This window comes from Triticum urartu, chromosome 6A (genome assembly GCF_056163025.1).
Source record: "Triticum urartu cultivar PI428250 chromosome 6A, HENAU_Tu73, whole genome shotgun sequence".
In the NCBI taxonomy this organism is placed as follows: Eukaryota; Viridiplantae; Streptophyta; class Magnoliopsida; order Poales; family Poaceae; genus Triticum; species Triticum urartu.
In genome coordinates, this window is record NC_141878.1 from 31,130,353 (window position 1) to 31,139,855 (window position 9,503).

The 9,503-nt window shown below is 43.0% G+C and overlaps 1 long non-coding RNA gene and 1 pseudogene across 1 annotated transcript; both read left to right on the forward strand.

Moving 5' to 3' along the window:
• The first annotated feature begins 4,713 nt into the window (after positions 1 to 4,713).
• LOC125517819 (small nucleolar RNA U3) lies at positions 4,714 to 4,886 on the forward strand (annotated as a pseudogene).
• Positions 4,887 to 8,577: 3,691 nt separating this feature from the next.
• On the forward strand, positions 8,578 to 9,115 carry LOC147963523 (uncharacterized). The gene is made up of 2 exons (XR_015609256.1): positions 8,578 to 8,693; positions 8,782 to 9,115. It is a non-coding gene; the product is annotated as an uncharacterized LOC147963523 (long non-coding RNA).
• The last annotated feature ends 388 nt before the right edge of the window (positions 9,116 to 9,503 follow it).

Genomic DNA, 9,503 nt, shown 5'->3' on the forward strand with positions numbered 1-9,503 from the left:
TTTTTTCTCCTAGTATCTCCGAGCACCAAGAGGCAAATAATACATGTGCAGCAACCGGCTTTTGTCTTGTAGGGTTGTAGCTTTGTTTCAATTATATGTGTTCTAATATCTCTCAATCTCGTCATAATATGACTATTAAGGGCAGTAAAACCGAACCCTTTCCACGCTCTCTCATGCCCCCACCATTTTTGGCCGTTGGATCACGCATCTCGGATGTGGTTGGCCATCAAAGATTTTCTTTTCTGGTGTGGGCTGATACTGAGCCGGATGTCCTGGGGAAGCTATTCCAGAGGCCGAATCCAAGGCATCTCACTCATTGACATTGTTAATGTCAGATGCCAAACAAACGTTCTTGATTCTCTCATTTGCGTCCTCAACTCATATCTCTCCCGACCTAGGCTAGGACAACTGCGCACCGTCGCTGGCCGTCGCCGCAGCGAGACGCAGGAGAATGCCCGTCGGATCGCCACCCCACAAAAAAATCGACCTGTCATTGCCGTATCGAGGTGGCTGCCCGACCGCTCACCGTTGCGACGGTATCACGGAGTTGTGGAGTCATATTGAATCGGAGTTGTGAAGAAGCGGGCCTCAACACGGGACAGTACAACCAAGAGGAGGCGAACGTGCGCGTGGCGAAAATCTGGCCAGCGTTGTTAGGATAGCAAGAGTGGCCCATTTGTATTATTCTCGGCCCAATTTGCTACAAGACGCCCAGCTCGACCTGAGGATTACCAGCCATATAACAGTCGGCCAGCCTAATTAACGCGAATTTAGGACGGGAAATCGGTACGAGAGATGTTTTGATTGATCGAAGATGATCTTGAGTGTTGAAGAGGTAGATCGGATGGTAAAAAGTGTCAAATCTCAATGAAAGGGTGTAGGTGGTTGAGGTATACTGTCTCCAAAGACCTATATGAGACCTATAATCCAAATGGCAGTAACATGGACATACTTGGAGGAACTGGGATAAGTGTGTAAAAATTGACACATGTTTTGTTCAAGTCCAAATTAATTCAAGCAATTCACTAGCTCTACACACATTTAGGCAATATTTGGTCTAAACCTGTGTCAATTAATTCGATAAATAGACAAGGCTGCAGACCTTTTGGCTTACCACGCATCAAGTTATTCAATCCAAGTTTTCACAATGGCCTGCAAGATAGCACTAGTAGTCTCGTCTCTATCAGTTTTTGCATTCTCCCTCTGCCTTGGTAAGTAAATGGTCCATGGTTTTCCGGATTTATGAAAAGTTGTACTATGTATATGGTTCTAATGGGACGGTTTTGGAATTTACATCAGGTATTGCCGAAGCTGACCCGCAGTGCAAGTACAAGTTCACGATTAACCCTTACTATCAAGCTGGGTGCAAGACAGATTATGAAAACGAGAAATGTCGAATTGCTTGTACCAGATTTGAGGCGCCAAAGTACAACGATGGTGCATGCGCTAATGAACTATGTTTCTGCGCTACCTGTCAATGATCATCGGACTCTTCCACCGCTAGGGGAGCCATGAAGATACATCACTGCCATGGAAAGATTATAGCTCCTAGGAAGATTGCTTTTTGTTGTTGTTGTTGCTGTATCAGAATAAATTGGCAAATGTATCTGAATCTGGCTGTACTTTAGCAAGTATCTATTTCCGATGAGTTACGGCAAAGAGTTTCCAATCGATTAAATTTTTTCGCCTAATATCTTGTAGGCACCTAGATGCAAATAGTACATGTGCGGCAACTGGCTTTTGTCTTATGAGGCTTTAGCTTTGCTTCAATTATATATGTGCTAATATCTTCCAATCTCGTCATAATATGAGATGACATGATGAGCATCCTTGGAATTTCTTCAAGGCGTTCTTTCCGTGTGCGCTCCGTGCTGTGGTAACTCAGTGCTCAGTTCCGTCGAGGGGCAAGCTGAACAGCGAAGTAGCTGATGCCTCCTGTGGGGCTCGGGGACAAGAATGTTCTTGGAGTAGTCGCCGCCATCGAAGCTGACCTCGTCTGTCTTAGGCGACCAATACGCGGTGACTCCGGCGATTGGCAGGCAAGCTTGCTTTTGTTGTGTACTACCGCTGTCCTATTTTATTAGTCCTTATAATATTTTGTGTCAAACTTTGACCATACATTTAACTAAATAAATAATAATGCATGCCAGCAAAAGTTATCTCTCTCGATTCGTATTCGAACATAGTTTTTAATGATATTATTTTTAGTTACATGTATTAACATTTTGTTAGTTAAATCTAATATCAAAGTTTGGCACAAAATATTGAAAGGACCAATAAATCAGGACGGAGGTAGTAGTCGTGAACACTATGGAGCGATTAGTTTAATTGAGAGCTCTTTTACAGTGTTACCCGTATCTCAATGGATACACACCATTCGTCTTTTTACCAAAGTTCCAGCTTTTTTTTTTCGAGCGCCTAATGGTCCAGCTTGTCATGTTTGGATTATCCCTCAAATTTCTGACGTTATTCCCATTTCTAATACAGTTATCCTTATTTGGATTATCCCTCAAATTTTGTTGCCACCTAGGTTGTCATGTATGTGTTCATGCGCTGTCATAATTTTGATTCATCACACTTCATTTGCCATAAAGCTAGATAAAAGGCTGTTTGAATTAAACAAATTGCTCGAATTTGTACATTCATCACCGTCATTAATCAAGCAACCAACACTTGTTCACCATATTTTATCACTTCGTAGGAAAAAACAAACATATTTTTTGAATGCAACAATGGACACATTAAGGAATATTGCTTTGATTGAAAAACTTTGCTTAAATTCCTGTTTGAGGTCGCCTCTAGGTCGTCACGGCCGCCTGCTAAGAGACACAAATAGAGAGGATGGAACATGGAGAGGGGGTGAGGGCGGCGTACCTGCACAACAGCCGGTGTCGCGCTCCCTTGGTCGTGTCATGGTCCTCCCCCGCACCCTAGCTGAACCGTTGAACGCAATGACTCACAACATCCAGAGCAGCTCATCGATCTACCCCCGCGTGAGTTCGCCCGCGACCTTCCCGGACTCCTCCCCCTGCCGCCGTCCAGCCGGGATGGAACTGAACGCCGTAGGAAGCGACCGCGGCGGCGGAGGCCGCATCACACAATCGTATCCGCGCCAATGAGGCCTGGGTCCACGCGCAGCAACGTTGAACCCCCTGTGGAGGCTGAGCGCCTGAGCCAGTCCCCTACGTCGCTCTCGCCCTGGAGACGCCACCGGAGGAGAAGAAGAGAGACTGCGGTAGAAAGGGAGGATCGGGCACCAGCGGCATCAAGGGAGGATCGGGCGCCAGTGGCTCGGGGAGGAAGAGGAGGTGAGGCGGTCGAAGCCTATCCATGGGATGGTTCAAAGCGACGGAATTGGCGGGCCAGAAAAAAGGAAACGAGAAAGGAAGAAATAGAGTCCCACGGATACACGATCTGAACGTACGCGGCAGAGAGGAGGTGATGTGCAACGACGTGATTGGCTAGAAATCGCGCGCATCTACAGTGCCTCACTGAGGGAACCCTATCGTGGGACGCTGAGGGCACGCAATTTCGTTCGTCTTACATATATGTATCTATGATAGGCAAGTTGAAAGCGTGAGTATGGCTACCTGGGCAAATCTGCCATCCTGGAAGAAGGATCCAGATATGGCTTGAATCAAACTAGATTCAAATTTATTTGGAAGAAGTCCATTCTGAACCTTGAACTAGTAGGTGTTAGCTAAAGTAAACCCAAACTCCAAATCCTGGTATTGGCATCCTGAACTATTAAATCTCGGTCTAAATCAAACCGTGAACATGCTTTTCATAGCAGAAAACTAAAATCTTAAATTGCTAACGAAACAAACCCTTTATAGAGTAATTATGTTCCTGGTCGTTGGTCGGGATTCTGAGTTCCTGGACATGAATCTGGTTCAGAAGGCTGAACCAAACAAACCCTTTAAGAAAAAGGGTTTTCCCCCGCTTTATAGATAAAGCATTACTGAACAACCGAATCCTGCCGATACACACACACACAAACGCATCACACACACCCAAGGCTGAATACAAGGATGCTGATAACAGCAACACTACCCCAACAAAATACTAGCCAACATCAGATGAACACAATAAGCACTACTACGAAGATGTCGGGGCCCTCAACCGTGGGCGGGCCACCGCGAAGAGGAGAAGCCGTGTAGGACGAACAATAAGCTCCAAAGCGACGCCTTCAGCAAGGGAACGCCACCATCGTGTCGCCACCGCCCAATTCAAGGATTAGAATTTCCCCCGAAGCACTCCGACGACAAATGAGATGCCGTGACGGCGCCTTCAAGAAGGGGACGACGCTAGAACGCCGCTGCCGTCGGCCTGGCAAAGTAGAACGGGTTTTCACCCCGGCCAACACTCATCGTCACCGGATTGGCTGTGTGTAATGGCCGACTGTAATTTCATTTCGCATAAAAGCTAAAGAAAACAAAAAGACTAGGTGTCATGAATAAAAGTTACAGTAAGCATTGTTCAAAATGAGTATGTATTAAAAGTAGTTCAAAATCTGCACAACTCAACGTTTCTCTGATGGGCTGGGCTTTGGTCATTCGCATGCCCAGCTACATGGGCCAAGGACCCTTCTTCGATGCTCTGCTCTCTGCTCGAGGAAGCGCATCACTGCATGCCTGCTTTCTAATTAGTCCCACCTCGCTAGCTTAGGCAACACTATACCCGTTTATAAGGCGAGACACGGCTAGTTGTAGCACGACCTTACTTGAACAGGATCTATTCTATAGGCTCATACCGCTGCATCCTTTACCAATAAGGAGGCAAGCACTTCAGTCTGGTTGATGCATTCTGACCTCTGGGCCAGAGCCTAATTAACAGCCAGGATCACCTAATGGGTGCAGGGTGGCTTGGAGGTTGTCTGACAGACTACACAAAATCTTTTTGTTCTTTGCAACTCCTTTCATCAAGTCTTTTTACCTTCTGGCAACCAATTCTCCACACAAAATCTTTTTGTTTTTTGCAACTCCTTTCATCAAGTCTTTTTACCTTCTGGCAACCAATTCTCCACACAAAATCTTTTTGTTTTTTGCAACTCCTTTCATCAAGTCTTTTTACCTTCTGGCAACCAATTCTCTTGGAAACTATGCATGACTCATTTCTACAATAGATCTGGAATGCAGGTACATTTTCATCTCTTTTGAATTTGTTTAACCAACAAATCTCCCTCCTTAATTACACATCTGAAACTATGTATTGCAATATTAGTAGTGCCAGTGAGATAAGATGCACCCACTTTATTTTTAACTGCACTAGTACTAGTCACTAAAAAAATATCCGAAAGGTAACAGAAGCCCACTGACCACTTGCATGATCCATACACATATCTACACCTGTTCCAGGAGATCAAACGTGCAAAGATTTTGCTTCACCGCTCAAGCTTTTATACAACACCTACCGGTCCATTGATCACATGCTTTCCTTGGTTTGTTGCCGAGGCCGATTCGGCGTCTTTATCCGACACGACGTGTCATACTGCATCCAGTGTGCAAAGTAACCAAGATTCAGCTAGTGATTCTCTTACTACAAGTCCAGCGGATGATCGTCTGAAATATGCCACCGCTGAGAGTGATAGTAGCAATGAAATGTTCACTACTGAACTGGGAGAGAAAAGTGACCAAGATGGTGTGGAACTAGTGGCTGAACAAGTATGTTCAGGAAGGAAATGGGCGCAGAGACTGATTTCTGCAGAACTCGTCTTCGTACATAGGACCTCAATACCTATTTCTTCACACACAAATTATTTGGCATACATCTGTGTTACATCAAGTTCGTAAGCCAAATCCTCTCCTTTCAACACTTTCCTTTAAAGAAGATTTTGAAACATTATCCACAAAATCATGTCCCAGATTATTGCCAGAGCAGTGTTAGGAATACATAACAAACTGTCAGCTGAAACAGAGGTGATTCCTTGCTTCTACTGTCTGAAGACCACACATGACACATGAGTTCTTTCCTATGCCACATGGCGCTTGTACTCAGTCTGTCTGTTAACAAATACGAGTAGTAGCCAGATAAATAAATTTGACGGTAACAGAGAATCTTTGATTTTGAGAAGGAACTCTGCACCATTGACTTTGAGAAAACAGTAGGTGGTTTGCCTACTGAAGTAGTAGTATGTTGAGGAAGGAAAATGTGTGTAGAGAGTACCAGCAGAGTAGTGTTATATGAATGTTAACACCCGGAGCGGGGCACATGGTCCTTATTTTTGGTGCCACGAGACTTGCATCCCTTGCTGTTCTGTGGAGATGCATGCCATCAGACAGTGTCGAGCTCATAATCAAAGAGGCAGCCTCAATGATTACAATTCGATTAGTTCCCTCGAGTGGCAACAAGTGAAGAGCACCAGTGGTCTAGTGGTAGAATAGTACCCTGCCACGGTACAGACGCGAGTTTGATTCCCGGCTGGTGCATCTTTTTTTTCCCTTGGGCCTTCTCACTTGTGTTGGCATAATTTTTTTTGTTTTGTGGGATTTTAGATTTTTTAACTGCCAACAAAAAATTGTGACTGAATCTTGTTTTATAACTAGAACAGTCCAGGCAGCAAAAAAAGCATGCTGATTATTAAGGAAACTAAATCTCGTTCTAGCCAAAAACACCCAAAAGTTTATATGTGGTGGCAATAAGACCAAAGAAGATGTACCCAATCTAATTTTCTCCGCAGTACCACAAGTCACCGCGACATAACAAAAATGCACCCAGTCACCGCGACATATATATATATATATATATATATATATATATATATATATATATATATATATATATATATCTATCTACTAGCACATATGCCCGTGCGTTGCAACGGGAGAATTGTTAGATGTTCCTCATTTCACATAATCTGCTTTGCGTGCCACTCCGCGTCACTATGACAAACATAGCAAATAAGGTTACCTTCATCTCTAGCGATAGTATGAACTTAATGCTTACCAGAGTTTCCCTAAAGGAAAAAAAATAAATAAGAATGGAGGCAAACTTTGTTAAACTTGCCAAACTTGTGCTATTTTTTTTCTTTGAGAAACTTAATGTTACTTGTCTGAGGTATCCAAAAAACTACAGCTCTTATGACAAGAAGATACAGAAAAAGATTGATTAGTCCTTGAAGCTCAAAAAGGGCCGCTTAGCTGTAAAAGCTATGTAAGAAGTGTGGCGAAAATGCATATATTTGATGAGTATATACAAAGAGTCATCAATGTTATACTTATTTCCTGGTGAAAACATCAACAAAATCATTAAGTAAATCATCCAACTGTAGAGCTACTTTTTGGGTTACGAATTTTCTATCAATGTGATGCAGACATCTAGGTGAAAGATTGTCTAAAGATTCTTGAAAAACAGGAATTCAATCAATATGATAAAGGATTGAAGCTCAAAAAGGGCCGCTTAGCTGTAAAAGCTATGTAAGTAGTGTGGCGAAAATGCATATATTTGATGAGTATATACAAAGTGTCATCAGTGTTATACTTATTTCCTGGTGAAAACATCAACAAAATCATTAAGTAAATCATCCAACTGTAGTGCTACTTTTTGGGTTGTGAATTTTCTATCAATGTGATGCAGACATCTAGGTGAAAGATTGTCTAAAGATTCTTGAAAAACAGGAATTCAATCAATATGATACGTGCAATCATAGTTATTATATTTAATTCTTGGTAGAAGAATTCCCATGACAAGTTTTTCTGGAGAAATGCACACAACGAGAGTTGATGAGTAAAAGATGAAAAATAGTGATTATTGTAAATGTTAGTCATGTTACAGATCGTGCTTGAACCTCAATACCATTGTTCTTCAAGTGTCAAACATTTCTACGAGTGTGTATTAATATTTTCACCGAGGCTTCCCTTTAGGTACAGTTTGTGTAGAGTGTCATAAATGCCAAAGCTAATGTCTTGATGAATCATAACAAATAACGAGTTGCGGGAAATGAAGTGTTGAAACAAAAACACCAAACACAACATTCTATGTTAAATCTAGCCGCGCAAATGCGCGGGTCACAACGCTAGTTGAGATAAAATAAGTAGTGGGGGTGAACTTCTTAAGTATACTAGTCAATGTGTACGTGCAATGCACGTTAACTTGAAAGTATATTAAGTGCATGCGAATATTATTTACGTGTTATTATGTGATTAGTAATATATTTGGCATTGAAATTAACTGCACGTTAAACGTGTTGAGCGCTCGACATTGAATTAGTTTAGGGCCATCCATTTGGCATAGCTGGTTGGCCGCCCTTCCCGCGTAGCTTAATGGGTTTAATTGCAGCGGATATTAATCTTATGGACGACTATAGTAAGAGATATAATGTTGCTGAATTAATGGGCCATCCATTTGTATGAAGGAGTTTGGCTTCAGGTATTTCCTAACAGATAGCAAATACACTAATTCCTATTGTAAATTGACGCAGATTTGTTTAGATACGCATGTATCTACACACTATAACGCGTCTAGATACATGCGTATGTTGATAAATGTGTCAATTAAGAACGGAGAGAATCCAATTAATGGCTGATGAAATTTAGTGATAGAAAACTCATCCTAATAATCACTATAAATAGACAACGCTGCAGACTTTTTGGCTTACCACACCTCAAGTTATTCAATCCAAGGTTTCACAATGGCACGCAAGATAGCACTAGTAGTCTTGTCTCTATCGGTGTTTGCGTTCTTCCTCTGCCTTGGTAAGTAAATGGTCCATGGTTTTGCGGTTTTATGAAAAGTTGTACTATATAGGTAGTTCTAATGGGACGGTTTTGGAATTTACATTAGGTATTGCCGAAGCTGACCTGCAGTGCAAGTTCACGATTCACCCTTACTACCATGGTAAGTGCAAGACAAAGCATGACAGCGAGAATTGTCGAATTTCTTGTACCAGATTAAAGGCGCCAAAGTACAACGATGGCGCATGCGCTAATGAACGATGTTTCTGTGCTACCTGTCATTGATCATTGGACTCTTTCACCGCTGGGGGAGCCATCAAGATACATCACTGCCATGGAAAGATTAGAGCTCCTAGGAGAATCTTTTTTTTTTGTTGTATCAGAATAAATTGGCAAATGTATCTGAATCTGGCTGTGCTTTAGCAAGTATCTATTTCCGATGAGTTGCGATAAAGAGTTTCCAGTCGATTAAATTTTTTTCGCCTGATATGTTGTAGGCACCAAGATGCAAATAGTACATGTGCGGCAACCACTAGTAGAAAACAGGGCTTTGGTCCAGGCCAGGTCAGCCCATTAGTCCCGGTTCAGTCTAGAACCGGGACCAATGTGGGCATTGGTCCCGGTTCGTGAGCTCAGGGGGCCGGCCGGGCCACGTGGGCCATTGGTCCCGGTTCATCTGGACCTTTTGGTCCCGGTTGGTGGGACAAACCGGGACCAATGGGCCTCGCTCCTGGCCCACCACCATTGGTCCCGGATGGTGGCTTGAACCGGGACCAAAGGCTTCCCTTTAGTCCCGGTTCATGCCACCAACCGGGACCAATGAGGTGCCTA